At 35.1% G+C, this 25,315-nt stretch overlaps 1 protein-coding gene across 1 annotated transcript in view; it reads right to left on the reverse strand.

Annotated features, from left to right (window-relative positions):
* ZNF804A (zinc finger protein 804A) overlaps nt 1-25,315 on the reverse strand; it is a 350,603-nt gene that overhangs the window by 201,303 nt on the left and 123,985 nt on the right. The gene's annotated exons all lie outside the window — the stretch shown is intronic.

Raw genomic sequence — 25,315 nt, forward strand, 5'->3', positions numbered from 1 at the left:
AACCCTCTGATGCTATTTAACACCCTTAGAAAACTTGCTCATCTCCCTTGCTTATTATTGTGACCATAAACATCAATTGGGCATTTCTAAAATATATTCACCTGGTGCTAGTCACATTTGATATTTTTAACAAATGCACATGAGCCTTAATAGAGAAGATGGTGACTTGAGGAGTCTTAAGAATATATTAAAAATATGAAATTCCACTTATAGACTTGACTGAAGCACTAATGTGGCACTGTATGAGACTATGAGTCCCTTGAAATATTGAATTTAAACAGGTGTTGAACGAGTTTCAGGATTCATTTACCAAGTCATGAACAAAATTGTCACAGAAGGTTGACTAAAATACAGAAAAACAAGTGATAAATCTTACAAGAAAATTGTATTTCATTCTATTTCAATTAATTCAAAAATTGAGTTAATTTTTTGAAGAAAATCTATGTTTAAATATAGAAATGTATGTTGGAGAATGTCTGCACTGATTCTAATCATAGTCAGTTTTCAATTATTTGATTATATTTGACTTAGAGCTAAGGCATACAGACAGAGACAAAAAGGCTAAAACATGTAAGATCTGAAGACAGGGGAGATTAAAGTATTGGGACATTGAGTGGTTATGTATAGAGGTAAGTTATTGTATATCTGTATTTTGCAATAGTTCTATAAAGAATAGCCATGAGGCCCAGCATGGTGGCTCACACCTGTTATTCCAGCACTTTGGGAGGCTGAGGCTGGAGTATTACTTCTTGTCAGGAGTTCGAGATCAGCCTGGCCAAAATGGCAAAACCCTGTCTCTACTAAAAATACAAAAATGAGCCAGGTGTTGTTGTTAGCACCTGTAGTCCCAGCTACTAAGGAGGCTGAGGCGCAGCAATCACTTGAACCCAGGATGCAGAGGTTGCAGTGAGCCAAGACCGTGCCACTGAACTCCAGTCTGGGAGATGGAGTGAGACGCTGTTCCCCCCACACTGCAAAAAGTCATGAAATCGTCTTTTTATTTGGTAATCACAGAACATATGGCAGAAATTATTAACAATAGCCATTATTTTTATTGCCTAAGCCTTTCAAATCAGCATGTAACTACAATGAGACTAATTTGTGACTCTTATTCGGAGAATACATGACTATTGTTATTCCTTGAGTTTATAATTAAGCATGTATATGGTGGGTGCAATTAGGGATCAAATACAACCTAATATAATTAATATAAAACTTTCCATTTCTATTCATACAACTGTATTCCAAAATAATCATGGGAGCTAAAATAAAATCTCAAACTTTAAATTTAGTCAGCATGATAAAAGGTTTATAGAGTCAAAGTTATTATTGTTTATCCTACAATCAAATTTCAGAATCATGTAAAATTTCAACCTTGTGTTTATTTGCTAATTATCATAAATGATTCTACAAACCAAAGATAATAAATAAACAAACTGTTTTGATAACATGTGTCAATTGAATATTAATTAATACTTATTTTCTTTGCTCTCTGTGGAAGTGTTTTATATTATATCTGTAAAATGTATATAAAATTAGAATAGGCTTAACTTCCTCTTTCATACGCTTTGTAGAAGACTTGCTTACACTTATTTTGAGCACACAGTTGTACACATTGTGTTTACCAACTTTTGCATAACAAATTATTTTCAATTACATTAGTATCTTAGAATGAATCTTTTCCTGAACTCCATGTGTTACTTTGATGATACTTTGGGATACTTGACAAAGGTGGGATTGTTGGAAACTAGTCCTTTAGATGCACAAAGTGAATGCAGCAAATGGAATATCATGGGACTGAAAAGAATACACTAATGCTAACTTGATCACAGGTGTGAGATGAACTATGTTCTAATTTACAATAATGCCTTTGTACAGTGCCCATTTAATTATCCTTAGATAAGGTAATTTATCTATAACTTGATGTCACCATAGTCTATTAGGCTATGTATCCAAAAAGATCATCAAAGTAACAAGTGGAGCTCAGGAAAAGATTCATTCTAAGACTCTAATTGTCCATGTTTTTTTAAGTTTCCCAACTGTTTCTGAATCTGGGAACCCTAGGAAGTTCAACGCTTACACATGTACTGTCCTTTTTTTGAGCAGTGCTCATCCATCAATATCTCAAAACTGATTTTATCTATTTTTTAGCTTGCCTTGCCACTAATCAGTATTATTTATTTTCCCATTTTAATTTCCACTTCATTGTCTTCCATTTCTCCTTAGATGTGATATTTTATTTTTTCTTTATTTATTTTTAGACAAAGTTTCACTCTTGTTGCCCAGACTAGAGTGCAATGGCGCGATCTTGGCTCACTGCACCCTCCGCCTCCCAGGTTTAAGTGATTCTCCTGCCTCAGCCTCCAAGTAGCTGGGATTACAGGCATGCATCACCATGTCCGGCTAATTTTTCTGTATTTTTAGTAGAGACACGGTTTCTCCATGTTGGTCAGGCTGGTCTCAAACTCCCGACCTCAGGAGATCTGCCTGCCTCAGCCTCCCAAAGTGCTGGGATTACAGGCGTGAGCCACTGTGCCCAGCCAGACCTGATATTTTCTTTATTTTTCTTTTGAGAAATATAGGTTATCTTTTCAAATGCAAATCTTGTCCTGGACCCAGTTAATACTTATTCAAGTCAAAGAATTTATTCATATAGACTATAGAAGTGTATATTACTAACTATGGAAGTCCATGTGAATATTTATAACACCTTAGTTATTATGAATGGCATAGACGAATATAATTTGAAATAAATATGAGAAAACTAAACATATTTATTAATTAAAATCAAGTAAATACACAGGTCATCAAATCATGTTTATTTTTTAGTTTAGAGAGATATTAATGATAATTATTTAAACATGCTCAAGAGCACTAAGTATAAGGTTTTACACAAATGACTATCATTGTAAATCATTAAATTGTATTACAGAAAAAAATGCATACAGTTTATCAATTATTACAGAAAATTCATATGACAAAGTTCAACACTATTTCATGATTTTAAAAATAGCTTAAAAAGGAGTAGTAAAGCTGGGTGCGGTGGCTCATGCCTGTAATTCCAGCACTTTGGGAGGACGAGGCGGGTGGATCATGAGGTCAGGAGATCAAGACCATCCTGGCTAACATGGTGAAACCCTGTCTATAGTAAAAAAAAAAATACAAAAAACTTAGCCAGGCATGGTGGCGGTTGCCTGTAGTCCCAGCTACTCAGGAGGCTGAGGCAGGAGAAAGGTGTGAACCTGGGAGGTGGAGCTTGCAGTGAGCTGAGATCGTGCCACTGCACTCCAGCCTAGGTGACAGAGCGAGACTCCATCTCAAAAAAAAAAAATAAAAATAAAAATAAAAATAAAAAAGTAGTAAAGGGAATTTTTAAAATTTGATATAAGTAACAACATCTACAACAAAACTTATTCTTAATGAACCAATGTTTAATATATTCTCTTTAAAACAGGAAAAACACAAGGATGTTCATAAATATCACCACTATTTAGTATAGTACTGGAAGTCCTGGCCAGTGCTGTATGCCAAAAAAAAAAAAAAAAAAAAAAAAAAAAAAGAAAGAAATATGAGTTCTAAATGTTGAAAGGGAAGAGAAAAAACTTACTATTTATAAATGAGATCACCTAATTAGAAAATGAATTAATCATTGTTAAGTTAAAAACACACAAATAAACTAGAACACATATTTTCTGTTTTTTTTTTCTTTTTTTATTAATTTAAGTTCTGGGATACATGTGCAAAACGTGCAGGTTTGTTACATATGTGTCATGGTGGTTTGCTGCACCTATTGAGCCATCAGCTAGGTTCCCTCCCCTCGCTCCCACCACCCAACAGGCCCCAGTTGTGCTGCTACCCTGCCTGTGTCCGTGTGTTCCCCTTGTTCAACTCCCATATGGTATTTGGCTTCCTGTTCCTGTGTTAGCTTTCTGAGGATGATGATTTCCAGTTTCATCCATGTTCCTGCAAAGGACATGATCTCATTCCTTTTTATGGCTGCATAGTATTCCATAGTGTATATGTACCACATTTTCTGTATGAACACTTATTTTCTATTGCCTCTATATTTTAAAATAATGGTCATTTAAATATCAAAGACAGCAAATAATACCAAACAAAAATATTTTCAAGAAAGGGCAGTAGACAAAATTGTCTCCCTGCTGCTAGCCTAAGAAATTGGTAAGGTCAGGATCACATGGAAATCATGTTGCCCTAGACGATGTTTTTCATACTGTAAGCAATCAATAAAGAACTTAAGGTGTAGCCTAGACACCAAGGGGCATGTGCATGTGTTAGAATGAAACTGAGGGGAGACTGAACATCAAAAGGGAAAGACTATGAAATGTCTTATGTTATCAGTAAGCCAAGCTTTATTCAGGATTCAGTACACTGCCTATCTTTCAAGATACTTATATTCCTATTAGATTGTGATTGACTATAATGAAATATAAAAGTAAATCATCTACTCAGTGTTGTCTCTCTGTACCTGCGTGGTGGTGGTGGTTAAAAGTATTACAGTAATTTTTAAGTATTTTTGCTTCATCATTTCCCACAAATTTCTACATGCTTAGTTCTGCCCCTAGTAAACTATGAATAGTTTTCTTACTTTCCTCATTTTGGCTTGCAGAATAAAAACTATGAATCAGCTCTGATATGAAAGCTGCTCTTGGAAAATCACTGTTTTACTACACAAACTGTCATGCTAATTTAATAATATTTGCCATAAGATTTATTTATTTTTAAAGTTATTCTTTAAGTTCTGGGATACATGTGCAGAACATGCAGGTTTGTTACATAGGTATACACGTGCATGGTGGTTTGCTGCACCCATCAACCCATCATCTACATTAGGTATTTCTCCTAATGCTATCCCTCCCCTAAAACCCCACCCCCAAATAGGCCCCGGTGTGTGATGTTCCCCTCCCTGTGTCCATGTGTTCTCATTGTTCAACTCTCATTTATGAGTGAGAACATGCAGTGTTTGGTTTTCTGTTCCTGTGTTAGTTTGCTGAGAATGATAGGTAATGTAAACATTTATTTCATTAATCAGGCCTTTCACTGTATTTTACAGCCTGATCTTGGACCTATAAAAGAAAGAAAAGGAAATAATTATTAAAAAAAAATAAACTGAAAAAAAAAAACCAAGTAGTAGATAGAAATCCAACTATATAGATAATCATTTTAAACACCAATGGACTAAATGCAACAATTAAGAGACAAACATTATTAGAGAGAGTTAAAAGACAAGATCCACTACATGTTATCTAGAAGCAATACACTTTAAATATAAAGACCCATATTAATTAAAGTAAGTGGTTGGAGAAAGACATACGATGCAAATACTAATTAACAAGCAGCAGGAGTGGTTTTGTTAATATAGACAGTGCAGTCTTTAGGGCAAGAAAAGTTATTAGAGATAAGGGAGACATTGCATAATAATAAAGGGATCAATTCTCCAGGAAGACATAATGATTATTAATTTAAATGCACCTAACAACAAAGCATCATGTTATACGATGTGATAGAATTGCAAGGAAAAGCAGGTGAATCACCATAATAGTTTGAAACTTCAGCATCATTTTGCCAGACATGGACAGACTGAGCGGGCAAAAAGTTAGTCAGGGCAGTGTTGAACTCAAAAATACCGTCAATCAACTAAATATAATGAACGTCTATAAACAACATTATCAAACAATAGCAGAATACTCATTCTTTCCTAGTTCACATGGAACATTCACCAAGATAGACCATATTCTGGGCAATAAAACACACTTTAACAAGTATAAAATAAGAGAAATCATATAACGTTTACTCATAGACCACAATGGAATTAAACTTGAAATCAGTAACAGATGGATAGCTGGAAAATCCCACAATATTTAGAGATTAAATAACACACTTCTAAATAACACATAAGTCATAGAAGAAATTTCATGAGACTTTTTTTAATATCTTGAACTAAATTCAAATAACACAATTTACAAAAATTTGTAGGATGTAGCAAAAACAGTGTTTAGAAGGAATTTACAGAATAAAACACACATTTGAAAAACAAAAAGATCTAAAACTCAACAATCTAAGCTTCCACCTTAGGAAAATAGAAAAATAGGAAATGCTGCAATATGCATGTAGTCCTAGTTACTGAAGCAGGAGGATCTTGAGCCTAGAGGTTCGAGCATGCAGTGAGTTATGATCAACCACACCACTGCACTCCAGCCTGGGTGACACAGCAAGATCCTATCTCAAAATAATATCAAATAAATAAATAAATAGATAAAGAAGAACAAATTAAATACAAAGTAAGCAGAAGAAACAATGTTACTAAAAATAAATAAATAAATAAATAAATAAATAAATAAATAAATAACACACACACACAAAAACCAGTTAAAATCAGTGAAATCAGTAAAGAAAGCTAAAATACAGACACCAAAAGCTGGTTCTTTAAAAGATGAACAAAACTGATATGTCTCTAGACCAGCTAACTGAGAATAAAAAAAAAAAAAGAAAGTGCACACAGATTGTGAAAATTAGAAATGAAAGAAGAGACATAACCACAGATTACATAAACACTAAAAGAATAATAAAGGGATACTACGAATAAATTTATGTTCACAAGCTTGATAACTAGAAGAAAAGGACAATTTCTTTAAAACATACAACTTGCCAAAATTCACACAAGAATAGACAATCTAAATAAGCCTCAATCTATTAAATAAATTGAATGAATAATTTATAATCTTCCAAAACAGAACATAGAAAGCCCAGATGGGTTTACTAAAGTATTCTACCTGATATGTAAGGAAGAAATCATATAATTCTCTAAAATCTTATTCACAAGGTCAAAGCTTGTGAAATGTTCCCTAAGTCATTCCAAGAGGCCAGTATTTTTCTAATACCAAAATCAGACAAAGATAAGGAAACCACAGACCAAGAATTATCATGGGCAGAAACATAAAAGAGTCCCCTCCAAATTATATCAAATCAAATCCAACAATTCATAAAAATAATTATACATCACAACTACGTGTAATTTATCCCACACATAGAAAACTCAATTAAAACTCAAAAATCAATTAATGTAATCTATTACATCAACAGGTTACAGAAGAAAAAATCACGGGAGCATAGAAATAAATTCAGAAGCAGGTTTTGAGAAAATTCAACACCCATAAATAACAGAACCTCAAACAGAAACTAGGAATAGAGAGGAGCTTCCTCATCTTGATAAAGAATATCCACAATAAATCTATAGCTAGCATCATACCTTAAGGTGAGGAACTCAAAGCCTCTGACTAAGATCAGGAACAAAACAAAGACGTCCCCTGTAACTGCCCCTTTTCTACATCATATTGGAAGTTCTAATTAATAAGACAAGACAAGACAAGAAAAGATACACTGATTTGGAAGGAAGATATAACACTGTCTTTGCTCACAGATGACATGATCATCTATGTAGAAAATACAAAAGGATCAACAACAATGGCAACAGATCTGGAACTAATAGGCAATTACAGCAAGGTTGTCAAAAACAGGATTAATGTAGAAAAGCTAGTTGCTTTCCTATATGCCAAATGAACAAGTGGGGATTAAAATGAAAAACACAATACCATTTACATTAGACATTAGCATCTCCCCAAATGAAATACTGAGGTATAAACTTAAAAAATGTTTATCTATATGATGAAAAGTACAAAACTTTGATGAAAAAAATGAAATAACTAAATAAATAGAAATATATTCCACGTTCATGGATGGGAAATCTCAATATATTTGAGATGTCACTGCTTCCCAACTTGATTTATAGATTAAATGTAACTCCAGTAAAAATATCTTCAAGTTATTTTGAAGATATTGACAAAGCAAAATTTATAGAGAGAGGCAAAAGAAGCAGAATAGCCAACACAGTAATAAAGAAGAACAAAGTTGAAGGGCTGACGCTACCCAACTTTAAGGCTTATTCTTAGTCTACAGTAATCAAGACAGTGTGGTATTGGTGAAAAAATAGACAAATAGATCAATGAAACATGATAGAAGGTCCAGAAGTAAATCCACATAAATAGTCAATTGATTTTTAGCAAAAGAGAAAAGACAATATAATGGCAAAGAAGAGTATTTTCAACAAATTACGCTAGTACAACTAGATATTGACATGCAAAAAAAAAAAAAATGAGTTTAAACACAAACCTTACACCCTTCACAAAAATTAAATCAAATAGAGTCCAGACCTAAATGTGAAACACAAAACTATAAAATTCTAGATGATAACATAGAAGGAAACTTAGATGATGAGTTTGGCAAGACATTTTTGGATAAAACACCAAATAAACAATACACAAAAGAAAGAAATGATAAGCTAGACCTCTCCCAAATTAAACATTTCTGATCCATGAAAGACATTGTGAAGAGGATAAAAATACAATTCAAAGGCTAGGAAAAATATTTGCAAATTGCATCTCTGATAATGGTCTGTTACCAAAATATACAAAGAAACATTTACAGTTTATTAAGGATACAAACAACCCAATTAAGAAATGGATTAAAGGTCAGGTGTTTGGACTCACATCTGTAATCCCAGCACTTTTGAAAGGCTGAGGCAGAAGGATCATTTGGGAGCAAAAGTTAGAGATCAGCCTGGACATCAACTCTACAGAAAAAAAAAAAAAAAAGCCAGGTAGAGTGACGCATGCCTGTAGTCCCCGCTACTCAAGAAGCTGAGGTGGGAGGATCACTTGAGCCTAGGAGGTTGAGGCTGGAGTGTGACATGATTGTACCACTGCACTCTAGCCTGGATAACAGAGCAAGACCCTGTCTCAAAAAAAAAAAAAAAAAGTGTTAGAGACCTTAACAAACATCTCACTGAGGAAGACATGCAAATGGAAAACGAGCATAAAACGATGCTCCACATCATACGTTACTAGGAAAATCCAAGTTAAAACAACGCTATGACACCACTACAGATCTATTCGAATGGCCAAAATACAGAGCACTGCCAACACCAAATGCTAACAAGGATGTGGAGCAATGGGAACTCTCATTTATTGCTAGTGGGAATGCAAAATGATACAACCACTTTGGAAGACAGTTTAGCAGTTTCTTTTTTTTGAGACGGAGTCTGGCTCTTGTTGCCAAGTGCGGTGGTACGATCTCAGCTCACTGAAACCTCAGTCTCCCAGGTTCAAGTAATTCTGCTTCCGCAGTCTCCTGAGTAGCTGGGATTACAGGCGCCCACCACCACACGTGGCTAATTTGTGTACTTTTAGTAGAGACGGGGTTTCAGGGTTTCACCATGTTGGTCAGGCTGGTCTCGAGCTCCTGACCTCAGGTGATCCGTCCACCTCAGCCTCCCAAAGTGCTTGGATTACAGGTGTGAGATACCATGCCCGGCCCAGTTTAGCAGTTTTTTAGCCAAGTAAACATAATCCTATAATCCCACACAGCACCCATGCTCCTTGATATTTACTCAAAGAAGTTCAAAACTTATGTTCACAAATAAAAGCTGCAAATTGATGCATGTAGCAGGTTTATTCATAATTGCCAAAACTTGGAAGCAACCAAGATGTCCTTTAGTAGGTGAATAGATAAATAAACCGTGGCGCATCCAGACAATGGAATATTATTCAGTGCTAAAAAGAAATGAGATATCAAGGCACAAGAAGACATGGAGGAAACATAAATACATAGTGCCAAGTGAAAGAAGCAAATCTGAAAAAGCTACACACTGTGACTCAAACTATATGACATTCTGGAAAAGTCAAAACTAGGGAAACAGTAAAAAAAAATCAGTAGTTGCCAGGTGTAGGGGAAAGGGAAGGGTGAATAGATACAGCACAAATATTTTTCAGGGAAGTGAAACTACTCTGTATGATACTGTAGTGTCAGATGCCTGTCATTATACATTTGTCAAAACCCATGGAATGTATAACACCAAGTGAACCCTAACACAAACTATGATTCCAGGTGATAATGATGTGTCTGTGTATATTCATTAATTGGAACAAATATACTACTCTGGTAGGGGTTGTTGATAATGAAGTAAACTATGGATACACAGCGACAAGGAGTGTGTAGGAAATTTCTATATTTTCTGCTCAATATTGTGGTGAACCGAAAACTATTCTTAAAAAAACTTAAAAAATAGTAACCAAGTTAAAGAAAATTTTCTTTATAATCAATTACCTAGAGGATATATAAGCTTATTAAAATTAAAGAATAAGGCGGGGGGCGGAGCAAGATGGCCAAATAGGAACAGCTCCAGTCTCCAACTCCCAGCGCAAGCGACACAGAAGACCGGTGATTTCTGCATTTTCAACTGAGGTACTGGGGTCATCTCACTAGGGAGTGCTGGACAATCGGTGCTGGTCAGCTGCTGCAGCCTGACCAGCGAGAGCTGAAGCAGGGAGAGGCATCGCCTCACCTGGAAGCGCAAGGGGGAAGGGAATCCGTTTTCCTAGCCAGGGTAACTGAGACACACAACACCTGGAAAATCGGGTAACTCCCACCCCAATACTGCGCTTTAAGCAGACAGGCACACCAGGAGAATATATCCCACACCTGGCCGGGAGGGTCCCACGCCCACGGAGCCTCCCTCACTGCTAACACAGCAGTCTGCCGCGATCTATCCGCAAGGCAGCAGCGAGGCTGGGGGAGGGGCGCCCGCCATTGCTGAGGCTTAAGTAGGTAAACAAAGCTGCTGGGAAGCTCGAACTGGGTGGAGCTCACAGCAGCTCAAGGAAGCCTGCCTGTCTCTGTAGTCTCCACCTCTGGGGACAGCGCACAGCTGAAGACCAACAGGGGAAGCAGCGGGGGCCGGTGCAGATGCGAACAACTCTGTCTGACAGCTGTGGGGAGAGCCGTGGATCTCCCAACGCGGAGGCTGAGATCTGAGAATGGACAGACTGCCTGCTCAGGTGGGTCCCTGACCCCTGAGTAGCCTAGCTGGGAGACATCCCCAACTAGGGGCAGTCTGACACCCCACACCTCACAGGGTGGAGTACACCCCTGAGAGGAAACTTCCAAGGGAAGAATCAGACAGGTACACTCGCTGTTCAGCAATATTCTATCTTCGGCAACCTCTGCTGCTGATACCCAGGCAAACAGGGTCTGGAGTGGACCTCAAGCAATCTCCAACAGACCAACAGACAGTCCTTCTGACTGTCAGAAGGAAAACTATCAAACAGGAAGGACACCTATACCAAAACCCCATCAGTACATCATCATCATCAAAGACCAGAGACAGATAAAACCACAAAGATGGGGAAGAAGCAGGGCAGAAAAGCTGGAAATTCAAAAAATAAGAGCGCATCTCCCCCTGCAAAGGAGCGCAGCCCATCGCTAGCAATGGATCAAAGCTGGTCAGAGAATGACTTTGACGAGATGAGAGAAGAAGGCTTCAGTCTATCAAACTTCTCAGAGCTAAAGGAGGAATTACATACCCAGCGCAAAGAAACTAAAAATCTTGAAAAAAGAGTGGAAGAATTGACAGCTAGACTAATTAACGCAGAGAAGATCATAAACGAAATGACAAAGATGAAAACCATGACACGAGAAATACGTGACAAATGCACAAGCTTCAGTAACCGACTCGATCAACTGGAAGAAAGAGTATCAGCGATTGAGGATCAAATGAATGAAATGAAGCGAGAAGAGAAACCAAAAGAAAAAAGAAGAAAAAGAAATGAACAAAGCCTGCAAGAAGTATGGGATTATGTAAAAAGACCAAATCTACGTCTGATTGGGGTGCCTGAAAGTGAGGGGGAAAATGGAACCAAGTTGGAAGACACTCTTCAGGATATCATCCAGGAGAACTTCCCCAACCTAGTAGGGCAGGCCAACATTCAAATTCAGGAAATACAGAGAACGCCACAAAGATACTCCTCCAGAAGAGCAACTCCAAGACACATAATTGCCAGATTCACCAAAGTTGAAATGAAGGAAAAAATCTTAAGGGCAGCCAGAGAGAAAGGTCGGGTTACCCACAAAGGGAAGCCCATCAGACTAACAGCAGATCTCTCGGCAGAAACTCTACAAGCCAGAAGAGAGTGGGGGTCAATATTCAACATTCTTAAAGAAAAGAATTTTCAACCCAGAATTTCATATCCAGCCAAATTAAGTTTCATAAGTGAAGGAGAAATAAAATCCTTTACAGATAAGCAAATGCTTAGAGATTTTGTCACCACCAGGCCTGCCTTACAAGAGACCCTGAAGGAAGCCCTAAACATGGAAAGGAACAACCGGTACCAGCCATTGCAAAAACATGCCAAAATGTAAAGACCATCGAGGCTAGGAAGAAACTGTATCAACTAACGAGCAAAATAACCAGTTAATATCATAATGACAGGATCAAGTTCACACATAACAATATTAACCTTAAATGTAAATGGACTAAATGCTCCAATTAAAAGACACAGACTGGCAAACTGGATAAAGAGTCAAGACCCATCAGTCTGCTGTATTCAGGAGACCCATCTCACATGCAGAGACATACATAGGCTCAAAATAAAGGGATGGAGGAAGATCTACCAAGCAAATGGAGAACAAAGAAAAGCAGGGGTTGCAATCCTAGTCTCTGATAAAATAGACTTTAAACCATCAAAGATCAAAAGAGACAAAGAAGGCCATTACATAATGGTAAAGGGATCAATTCAACAGGAAGAGCTAACTCTCCTAAACATATATGCACCCAATACAGGAGCACCCAGATTCATAAAGCAAGTGCTTAGAGACTTACAAAGAGACTTAGACTCCCATACAATAATAATGGGAGACTTCAACACTCCACTGTCAACATTAGACAGATCAACGAGACAGAAAGTTAACAAGGATATCCAGGAATTGAACTCATCTCTGCACCAAGCAGACCTAATAGACATCTATAGAACTCTCCACCCCAAATCAACAGAATATACATTCTTCTCAGCATCACATCACACTTATTCCAAAATTGACCACATAATTGGAAGTAAAGCACTCCTCAGCAAATGTAAAAGAACAGAAATTATAACAAACTGTCTCTCAGACCACAGTGCAATCAAACTAGAACTCAGGACTAAGAAACTCAATCAAAACCGCTCAACTACATGGAAACTGAACAACCTGCTCCTGAATGACTACTGGGTACATAACGAAATGAAAGCAGAAATAAAGATGTTCTTTGAAACCAATGAGAACAAAGATACAACATACCAGAATCTCTGGGACACATTTAAAGCAGTGTGTAGAGGGAAATTTATAGCACTAAATGCCCACAAGAGAAAGCAGGAAAGATCTAAAATGGACACTCTAACATCACAATTAAAAGAACTAGAGAGGCAAGAGCAAACACATTCAAAAGCTAGCAGATGGCAAGAAATAACTAAGATCAGAGCCGAACTGAAGGAGATAGAGACACAAAAAACCCTCCAAAAAATCAATGAATCCAGGAGTTGGTTTTTTGAAAAGATCAACAAAATTGACAGACTGCTAGCAAGACAAATAAAGAAGAAAAGAGAGAGGAATCAAATAGACGCAATAAAAAATGATAAAGGGGATATCACCACCGACCCCACAGAAATACAAACAACCATCAGAGAATACTATAAACGCCTCTACGCAAATAAACTAGAAAATCTAGAAGAAATGGATAATTTCCTGGACACTTACACTCTCCCAAGACTAAACCAGGAAGAAGTTGACTCCCTGAATAGACCAATAGCAGGCTATGAAATTGAGGCAACAATTAATAGCCTACCCACCAAAAAAAGTCCAGGACCAGATGGATTCACAGCTGAATTCTACCAGAGGTACAAGGAGGAGCTGGTACCATTCCTTCTGAAACTATTCCAATGAATAGAAAAAGAGGGAATCCTCCCTAACTCGTTTTATGAGGCCAACATCATCCTGATACCAAAGCCTGGCAGAGACACAACAAAAAAAGAGAATTTTAGACCAATATCCCTGATGAACATCGATTCAAAAATTCTCAATAAAATACTGGCAAACCGGATTCAGCAGCACATCAAAAAGCTTACCCACCATGATCAAGTGGGCTTCATCCCTGGGATGCAAGGCTGGTTCAACATTCGCAAATCAATAAATGTAATCCAGCATATAAATAGAACCAAAGACAAGAACCACATGATTATCTCAATAGATGCAGAAAAGGCTTTTGACAAAATTCAACAGCCCTTCATGCTAAAAACGCTCAATAAATTCGGTATTGATGGAACGTACCTCAAAATAATAAGAGCTATTTATGACAAACCCACAGCTAATATCATACTGAATGGGCAAAAACTGGAAAAATTCCCTTTGAAAACTGGCACAAGACAGGGATGCCCTCTCTCACCACTCCTATTCAACATAGTGTTGGAAGTTCTGGCTAGGGCAATCAGGCAAGAGAAAGAAATCAAGGGTATCCAGTTAGGAAAAGAAGAAGTCAAATTGTCCCTGTTTGCAGATGACATGATTGTATATTTAGAAAACCGCATGGTCTCAGCCCAAAATCTCCTTAAGCTGATAAGCAACTTCAGCAAAGTCTCAGGATACAAAATTAATGTGCAAAAATCACAAGCATTCTTATACACCAGTAACAGACAAGCAGAGAGCCAAATCAGGAATGAACTTCCATTCACAATTGCTTCAAAGAGAATAAAATACCTAGGAATCCAATTACAAGGGATGTAAAGGACCTCTTCAAGGAGAACTACCAACCACTGCTCAGTGAAATCAAAGAGGACACAAACAAATGGAAGAACATACCATGCTCATGGATAGGAAGAATCAATATCGTGAAAATGGCCATACTGCCCAAGGTTATTTATAGATTCAATGCCATCCCCATCAAGCTACCAATGAGTTTCTTCACAGAATTGGAAAAAACTGCTTTAAAGTTCATATGGAACCAAAAAAGAGCCCGCATTGCCAAGACAATCCTAAGTCAAAAGGACAAAGCTGGAGGCGTCACGCTACCTGACTTCAAACTATACCACAAGGCTACAGTAACCAAAACAGCATGGAACTGGTACCAAAACAGAGATATAGACCAATGGAACAGAACAGAGTCCTCAGAAATAATACCACACATCTACAGCCATCTGATCTTTGACAAACCTGAGAGAAACAAGAAATGGGGAAAGGATTCCCTATTTAATAAATGGTGCTGGGAAAATTGGCTAGCCATAAGTAGAAAGCTGAAACTGGATCCTTTCCTTACCCCTTATATGAAGATTAATTCAAGATAGATTAGAGACTTAAATGTTAGACCTAATACCATAAAAACCCTAGAAGAAAATCTAGGTAGTACCATTCAGGACATAGGCATGGGCAAGGACTTCATGTCTAAAACACCAAAAGCAACGGCAGCAAAAGCAAAAATTGACAAATGGGATCTAATTAAACTAAAGAGCTTCTGCACAGCAAAACAAACTACCATCAGAGTGAACAGGCAACCTACGGAATGGGAGAAAATGTTTGCAACCTACTCATCTGACAAAGGGCTAATATCTAGAATCTACAAAGAACTCAAACAAATATACAAGAAAAAAGAAACAACCCCATCAAAAATGGGCAAAGGATATGAACAGACATTTCTCAAAAGAAGACATTCATACAGCCAACAGACACATGAAAAAATGCTCATCATCACTCGCCATCAGAGAAATGCAAATCAAAACCACAATGAGATACCATCTCACACCAGTTAGAATGGCAATCATTAAGAAGTCAGGAAACAACAGTTGTTGGAGAGGATGTGGAGAAATAGGAACACTTTTACACTGTTGGTGGGATTGTAAACTAGTTCAACCATTATGGAAAACAGTATGGCAATTCCTCAAGGATCTAGAACTAAATGTACCATATGACCCAGCCATCCCACTACTGGGTATATACCCAAAGGATTATAAATTATTCTACTACAAAGACACATGCACATGTATGTTTATTGCAGCACTATTCACAATAGCAAAGACTTGGAATCAACCCAAATGTCCATCTGTGACAGACTGGATTAAGAAAATGTGGCACATATACACCATGGAATACTATGCAGCCATAAAAAAGGATGAGTTTGCGTCCTTTGTAGGGACATGGATGCAGCTGGAAACCATCATTCTTAGCAAACTATCACAAGAAGAGAAAACCAAACAACGCATGTTCTCACTCATAGGTGGGAACTGAACAATGAGATCACTTGGACTCGGGAAGGGGAACATCACGCACTGGGGCCTATCATGGGGAGGGGGGAGGAGGGAGGGATTGCACTGGGGAGTTATACATGATATAAATGATGAATTGACGGGTGCTGATGAGTTGATGGGTGCAGCACACCAACATGGCATAAGTATACATATGTAACAAACCTGCACGTTATGCACATGTACCCTAGAACTTAAAGTATAATAAAAATAAATAAATAAATAAAAAATAAAATTAAAGAATAAGAAGAAAATCCCTGAGATTTAGCTGAATTTTGATTTTACCAAAATAAGCTCTTAAGGAGTTTGTTCAGATAATAGCAACCATATTAGTAGTTATATTAATAGTACTGGTTACCGTTTATTGGTCATGTACTATTAGTCAGGACCAATGCTAGTAATTTCCATGGCACATATTTAATCCATGAGTATTTAGGACAGGCATGCAAAGAAAAATTCATACCATGATAAGCTAACGATAACATTCAATGCCTGATCACACAGGGTGATTTACTTTTACGTTTGCTTTTGAATAGTTCAGTGTGCCATATGGATTTCCATAGGCTTGGCCAGAGACTATAGTGTTTTATGTTGGCATGACACATTTGTCAAGATATCTAGACACTATAGTAATAAGTGCTACATAAATATATAGTGTTGAGGAAAAAATGTGTCAGTAACAAAATGATTTCTACAGTCTATATTCAACATTTGATTAAGCAACTCATTTCCATCAGCTGAATAAATCTATTTTTTTGTTCACTTTGCATTCAATGATTTGCACAGCAATATGATTTTCAGATTACTTTGGATGAGTAAACTGGCTTACAAGAGATAACATTGAGGAAATTAGAATACTTAATTTTGAAAACAAGAATCTGACTGAATTGAACCAACTGAGTGATTTGAAATCATGGTTTCCATTTCAAATGCAATATTTTTAAAGACGGTTTCACTGTTGGCATATACTCATGTTTTTATGAGAGATCATGAGGTATTTCGTCCTGAGCTAAGACCCTTTAATTTCAGGAAGTAACATTTTACTTAAAAAAATGTTACTTTAATTGACAAGTAAAAATTGTATATATTTGTAGCATACAACATGATTTTTAATATATGTATGCATTGTAGAATAGCTAAATCAAGCTATTAAAATATGAATTACCTCACATACTTATATTTTGTGTTGAGAGCACTTAACACTTATTCTTTGGGTAATTTTAACATATATATAATATATTGTTATCACCATGATGTTCAATAGATCTCTTAAACTTATTCCTCCTGTCTAAATGATATTTTGTGTTATTCCAACATCTCCCCAATCCCTTAACCCTTTAGCTTCTGGTAACCACTAGTCTAGTCTTCACTTCTGTGAATTGGACATTTTTAGATCCTACATACAAGTCAAATCATTCAGTATTTGTTTTTATGAGCTTGGCTTATTTCACTTAATGTCATGTCCTCCAGGTTCCTCATGGTGTTGTGAATAACCACATTTCCTTTTTTAAAAAAGCCAAATAGTATTGCATTGTGTATAAAAAAATGTGGTATATATAACATTTTACTTTTAAAGGAAGAAAAAGAGACTAACACTGTTATTATTTTTTTTTCTTAAGCAAGCTAAATCAAGATCTCTTTTTGAAAATTATGCTGGTTTATTTTTCATGTTTCTATTTCAGGATAGAAAGAAACTTTTCTTCCAATGTCACAAGTGAAATAAGAGAATTATAACAGTTATCCACATGGCTCAGATTTCTGTACTGAGGAATTAGAATACCACCCATCTTCAGACAGTCTGTCAGACCAGAAGGAATCTCTAGGTGCAAAGTCCTATCATCTTCTTTATTACCCATTCTGAAATCACAGGCTTAAAGCTGGAAACAACATGGATATTTGCTGACTATTGCTGGGAAATAGTTTGATAAAGTATAGAAGCAATAATACAAATGGATCTCTGTCATTTAATGGTCTGAATTTTCCTACTCATCATGATTAAAAGCATCAAAATATGGCATAGCTCAAAGTGAGAAATCAGCTTTAATTTTTGTGTATCATCCCATAACACTGAGGAATTACATGGAACTAGAAAATAGTCTCTAAAATGTTATTAATATTTGTATCCTCAGATGCCTGTTCATATTAGGAATTCAGAAATGTTTCTCAAGTTGGTTACTTCTATTTCTGGCGATTTAATGCATTATGTCTTTCCTTTTTATAAAGGGCAGCATATTTAAATACTTCCTTCATTTTTTAATTAATAGATATTTCATTTGAAAACTCTACTCATAAGCATTACTCAACTAGCATATTTTTAGGTGTGGGCCATCTGACTGCTATATGTTGATTACTTCCTGTTACTGCATCTGGTTATCCACAGTTAATAACCACCCAAAGTTATTTTTAATATATTCTCAATTCACAGAGTGTGTTTGCCGTTTACCAGTTGAATGTTCTTGGACAGATTATTCTCTGAGTTTAATTTGCAAAATGCCAATAATAACAGTACCAAATGAAATTCTGAAAACAAGCTATCTAGGGTGGGGTCTGCCACACTGTAGATACTCATAAACTGATAACTTCTCATAAACTGATAACTGACTATAAGTAAAAGTGTTTAGTAGAATTAAATAAACAGCATTTGGCATTTGGCATTCGAGTATCCCCTATTAAATCATTAAGCATTGCATGCACACTTTTGCTGTGAAAATTATTAATTTCCTGGTATATAAAATTATTTCTAGTTATGTTTAAAATATTTTATCTAGGATATTATCATCTTAGATCTGTGAAGTTGTACTAAAATAGTTAAAAATGATTTACCAAATATACACAAACAGAAAAATGTAAAAGTGAATGTATCTTATACATAGTACTTGGACTAAATTAGGCATCATGAGTTAGTAGAAAAATAATGAGGCATAATAAAAGTTTAGCTGAGTACTTGAAGCAAGAGTCCATTTCATTCCTGTAGGAAAAGACCAACAATATTTAATGACTCTGATATGTCTGGTAATATATTAACACCTTTGACTTTAATTGCTTTGATTAAATTTTAGTACTCAGACAATTCTTTCATATTGCTTCCACTATTTACTGAATGAATAATACATTCTCCTGGAAAAGTATATCTTCTGTATTATGCCAAGCTCTGTGAGAAAGGTTAATGTGGTATTTTATAATGCTCAAGATGTGTGAGGGAATGAAATTCTATTCAGACAAACAGAAATGCCAGGGCGTTTTTAATAAGACCCTAAATGAAATGCTAACATATGTTCTGAAAAATATAAAGTTCCTTTTAAGAAAATGTAAAGAAAGGTTATGTTTTATGTGTTATTTTGCTTATAGATAAGGTTTACTTTGGTTAAATTATCAACGAGACTATTTTCCAGTTCCACGTAACTCCTCAGTGTTTGTAGTGCTAGAGCATTCAACTTCTAAATTTTACTATTATTACGCTGTATTAATATGCATTATACTAAAAACAGTTGTTATTTTAATGTTTTGCACATAGACCTTTCTTTTTTAAATTTAGGGAATATGGAGCTAGCATCCTTAGATCAAAACTGTTACAAGGTATACACTTTCCTGAGACCTAAGGCATTCATTCAAGGGATAACTATATATTTTTACAAAAGTATTTTTAAGAAATATATTAAATAATAAATGTAAATTCTTGGAGTGGTATGGCAGAAAGATGGATAACGAATGCGATTTTAATACAAAGAACATTACTGGCTAGTTTGAATGTTTTTTAAATTGTCATTGATATACATGAAATGCATGTTTGCAATTAATTATTTCTTCATGAGAATGTGAAATGCTTCTTAACTCTAGTCCAAACTCCTGGTTTCAGCCTTATCCAACTTGAAATACATTTTTTTCTCTCTGAATTTCCAGTTCTCTGATAATGTAGCAGAATTATATAGTTCCAAATTTCAATTCAATACTTTATTTAGAAAAGATAAAGGTATTTTTACCTATTCAGAAATATGTTCCTACAAAAATGAATATTTTCATTTTATATGAGTATCTTAAGTCCACAGTGAGGTGTATCACTAGACACCTATTTGAAGAGCTAAAATAAAACCAATGATGGACAATACCAAATGCTGAAAATTATGTGTAGAAACTCATATATTGCTGGTGGGATTGTGAAATGGCACAAACACTCTGGGAACTGGGAAGATTCTTAAAAGTCTAGAAATACACATAACATACAATCTAGCAATTGTACTTCTGGGCATTTATCCAAAGAAATGAAGACAACTTATTTCTTTACAAAAGCATGTATATTATTGTTCATAGCAGTTTCATTTGCAGTAGCCCCAAACTGGAAACAACCAAAATGCCCTACAGCAGGTGAATGTTTGAGCAAACTGTGGTGCATCCACAATATTACTTTGCAGTAGAAAGCTATCATCTATAAATGAATGCAAACACCTTAAATGTATCTCAGGAACATGATGCTGAATGAAAAATTCCAACTCAAAAGATTTAGAAACTATATGATTTATTGGAATAACAAGCTATAGAGATATAAAACGCATTAGTGGTTACCAGGGATTCTCAACGATGAGTAGTAGGGGAGAGGCGGGTGTGACTATAAAGGGGTAGCATCAGGGAGAGCTTCTTGGTGGTGAAATAATACTGTGTTTGATTGCAGTGGTAGTTACACAAATTTACCTATGTGGTAAAATGATATAGAACTACCCACACATTTTACATCTTGGTTATTTTCTGGTTTTTATATTATACTACAGTTATAGAAGATGCAGCCAATGGGGGAAACTGGATGAAAGGTATGCAGGACCTCTCAGTACTATTTCTGCAACTTTCTCTGCATCTATAAATATTCCTAAATAAAAGTTTCAAAAAGGGTAATTACAAACAAGTTGGGCAGTGGAAAATTATTATTGGAGTAGGTGAAGTTTATTCAAATTGATGTTAGAGTCATATTATTTTATATTTACTTTATAAAATAAAATGTTACATAGATAAAGATAACATTGCATATTTAAATTTTGTTAAGCAGAGAAGATCACACTGATGCTGGCTAACAAAGAAATATGATTTCAATATTTTCTTCAAAACCATAAGGTAACAGTTTTATTAAAAAATAATCAACTCTTTCATACTTCAGTAGCACTATCTATGTATATTTACAGCAACCTTACATGTAAGCACTGTTATTCTCTTCTTATAGGAGGGTAAAAAATGGATTTAGACAAGCTAAGAAATTTCGAAAGGTCATTCTATATTTAACAGGCAAATCAATATGCAGAACTAGTCCTAGTAGCTAATCACTGTGTCTTATTCTAATATTCGATAGTGAAAGTTTTAATTCTTAAAAAATAACTATGAATGTCCCTAGGAATAACTGTATGTATTCACTAATTTTTAAAATACCCTGCATAAATGAGAAATGCACCTGCTTCACATTACTCTTATCTTAAAATTTAGGCATCAGCCTACTGCCTTAAAATTACCACTTTACTTCATCTCTCTAACTAAGCCTTTCCACATGTTGCTATTGCTGCTTATAAAACTACTTTGCTATTTGACCAATTTCTAGCCATACTCTCACATCTTTTTTTGTATCATCCCTGCAATAGGCATATATTTCCTATGCTGCTTTAATTGCCTTGTAATTCACTTATTTACATGCCCTTCTTTATAGTTAGATGGTGGACTTAGGGTAGAATATTTTCTTATTATAGAATCAGACATCAGCACAAGATCTGGGTTTAGCAAGAGTTTGCTGAATAACAGTGACTATTATTCAGTGACTAATATTCCTTCGATCTAATAATATCAGTGGTATCTCAGTATCTTTTCATTCATATAAAATGCACATCCTCCCAAGCTTTCTCATCCTTCTGTGAATTTCTGTATTGGGAAACTATCTGATTATTTGCCTGTCTTCATTTTTAGGTAATCATATCACATCCATGATTTTCTCTTTCTTCTCCCTATGGGAAATATTGTGATTTCAAAATCATGTACATTTTTTAATTGTAGCAGCTATCATTTTTCTTCACTTAAGACACAAATAAATGTAAATAGAGCATTAAATACGTATATTCTACATTCAGTACTTCATTTGCTTACATAAAGTAAAAAATAATTCAAAGTCATTTCTTCTTCCATCTTTTAAGAATTTCTGCACAGCTTATTAACGTGTTTCTTTTACTACAAGCTGCTTGATGCAGGATTACAATGGCCTTTTCCTGGTGCATAGCTTAGAAAAATTTAATTCACATGTGAGTGTTAGGAGATTTTGATGAGGAAGAGTAGTACAGTAAAAGAATAAACACAATTTTATAAGAGATATATAACAACTGCCAAAAGTATGTTGAACCTCACAGATTCTACAGTATATAAGGATCTTCATTAATTTCTAAGTAGGTTAATTTGCATGTCAATATGTCACATAACTTTTTAAGAATGAAAGAGATTTTTAAAATCCGTCCATCTATGTATCTGTCCTTCTAATATATAATTGTTTGAACAGAAGCAAAATAAATACTGTCTTGAATATAGAAATCCCCAAATATCTACATCATTGCAGACCAATCTATTGACCAAAATCATTACAGTTTTGCTTGGGATTATACAATCTTGTATGGAAAATAGTTGCTGTTTTCATAGTGATCAAAATGTACATTTAACAGAGCAACGTATATACTGAAAGCAATAAGTCAATACTTATCTGAAATAAAAAGCTTACTTTAAAAATGTTTTCATTAAAGTAACCTGTGTTTTACAATTTCAGATCAAAACACTAATATGTAATGGTTGAATGATGTTCCTATAAAATAACAAAACTGATATCCATGCAGGAAAATTAGCCTCAGTATCTATAGTTAAAATATAGCCCAAAGTAACTTCTGTGATGTATGCAAAGTGAAATGACATTTTAATCTAAATACACTTGTTTTAATTTTTCTCCCAATTTAAAAAAATTTAAACATTTTGAAAATCATCTTATTCTAACATTGAGCCATAAAATGACCATTTATTCCAACTAGAGAAAATTCTCATATGTCAATCACAGTGATACATATGAGCCTGTTGCTAATTATGTGATATTTGTCAGTAATTTAGATATCTTAAAATTTCTGTCATATAAACCTTTCTCTACTTGAATATATCATTGCTTTAAGCATATGTTTTAGAATACGTTTCTATTAAATGAAAAAGGAATATACTGTAATGTGTGTATGTATCTACTTTACCTTCTGTGATAATTTTTAATATTGTACAGGGTTATTTAACAGATTATCCATGTTACTTGATGATTTCTCTAAAAATCCATTGTAAAACTAAGCCTGGCCTCCAGATTCTGTATTATGCCAGATGGTGTCTTCACAGTAATATATTCTTAAATTGGATGATTACTTTAATAGCCTAGGCAAAGTAACACTGTTTTGAATGGCTGCACACTTTAAATGAAGCCTAAACTTTCCTGTAGGGTAAATATTATTAACATGAAACAATTTTAAAACTTGTCTATGATCTCCATCAATGTCAGAGTTTCACATTCTTATGAAATTTTCTTAGGGAGAATTATTTTGAGTAATGCATTTCAAGGTTAAATTAGCAATCACATCTAGAAATGATAAGTGACATTTCACCTTAATTCTGAGTATAGAGTCGTTGTAACATCAAAGTTATAGGTATACAAAAAAAAGCGATAACTTTCATTGTTGAACATGTATCAGTGGTGTTATTTGACTTTCAGAACACATATTTAATCAATGCATATGTCACTATTGAGTATAGGAACCTCACTCTCTAAGTCTTCTGAACATAACTCTGGATATTTCTGCAATAATTATAAATATAATTGGTAAATTAGATTCATTGTGTTTATTTATAGATATGAAATTTCAGAATCAACCTTCAGACTTCAGAAATACAGTAGATTTTGTAATGTATTCACATTTCTAGATAACCATGTTTAACTCAGAATTCTAAAAATATAAACTTCTCAGATACAAAATTTCTATGTACACCATTCATTTTCCAGCCATTTTAAACACAGCATAAAGAAGAACATTTTAAATTGTCGGATGATTTACCTACATTATTCTAAGTATTAATTACTAAGCAATGTTTAAGTTATTTGCTGCAGATATAGACACACAACTGTCTACTTAAGCATAACATGATTAAGAAAGCAGTAGAGAACATGAATTTATTTTTACTAAGTTTTTCTATGTTAAAATGATGTTTCTTCATCCCCTAAACCCATACACACACCCACACACTCTTCTCAGACTGTAGTGTCTATCATTCCACTCTCTACCTCAATGAGAACAACTCTTTTAGCTCCCATATACAAATAAGAACATGCAAACTTTGTCTTTCTATGCCTCGCTTATTTCACCTAACATAATGCCCTCCAGTTCCACTCATGTTGCTGCAAATGACATGATTTCATTCTTTTTTATGACCTAGAATTCCGTTGTGTATATATACCACATTTCCTTTATCAATTTATTCATCAATAGACACTAGGCTGATTCTGTAACTTTGCTATTTTTAATAGTGCTGGAATAAGCATGGGGACACAGGCATGTTTTTGATGCTGATTTTATTTCGTTTCAATAAATACACACTAGTGACATTGCTGAGTTGCACAGTGGTTCCATCTGTAGCTTTAGCTTTTCTGAGAAAACTACATGCTATTCTCCATAATGTCTATATTAATTTACACTCCCACCAACAGTGTATAGGAGCTCCCTTTTCTCCACATCCTCACCAGCACCTGTTTTTTTTTTTTTTTTTAGTATCTTTAATAACAGCCATAGTAATAGGAGCAAGATAATAATTCATTGTGGTTTTAATTTGCACTTCCACGATGACTAGTGATGTTGAGCATTTTTTATATACCTGTTGGTCGTTTGTATGTCTTATTTTGAGAAATATCTATTAATGTCCTTTGCTCACTTTTTTTTTTTACTGTTGTTTCAGCTCATTGTATATTCTAGATATTAGTCCCTTGTTAGATGAACAGCTTGCAAATATTTTTCCCATTTAACAGGTTGTCTTTTCACTCTGTTGATTGCTCTCTTTGCTGTGTAGAGACTTTTTGGTTTAACATAGTCTCATTTGTCTAATTTTTGTTTTTATTG

The sequence above is a fragment of the Rhinopithecus roxellana genome, chromosome 14 (assembly GCF_007565055.1).
Source record: "Rhinopithecus roxellana isolate Shanxi Qingling chromosome 14, ASM756505v1, whole genome shotgun sequence".
Lineage (NCBI taxonomy): Eukaryota > Metazoa > Chordata > Mammalia > Primates > Cercopithecidae > Rhinopithecus > Rhinopithecus roxellana.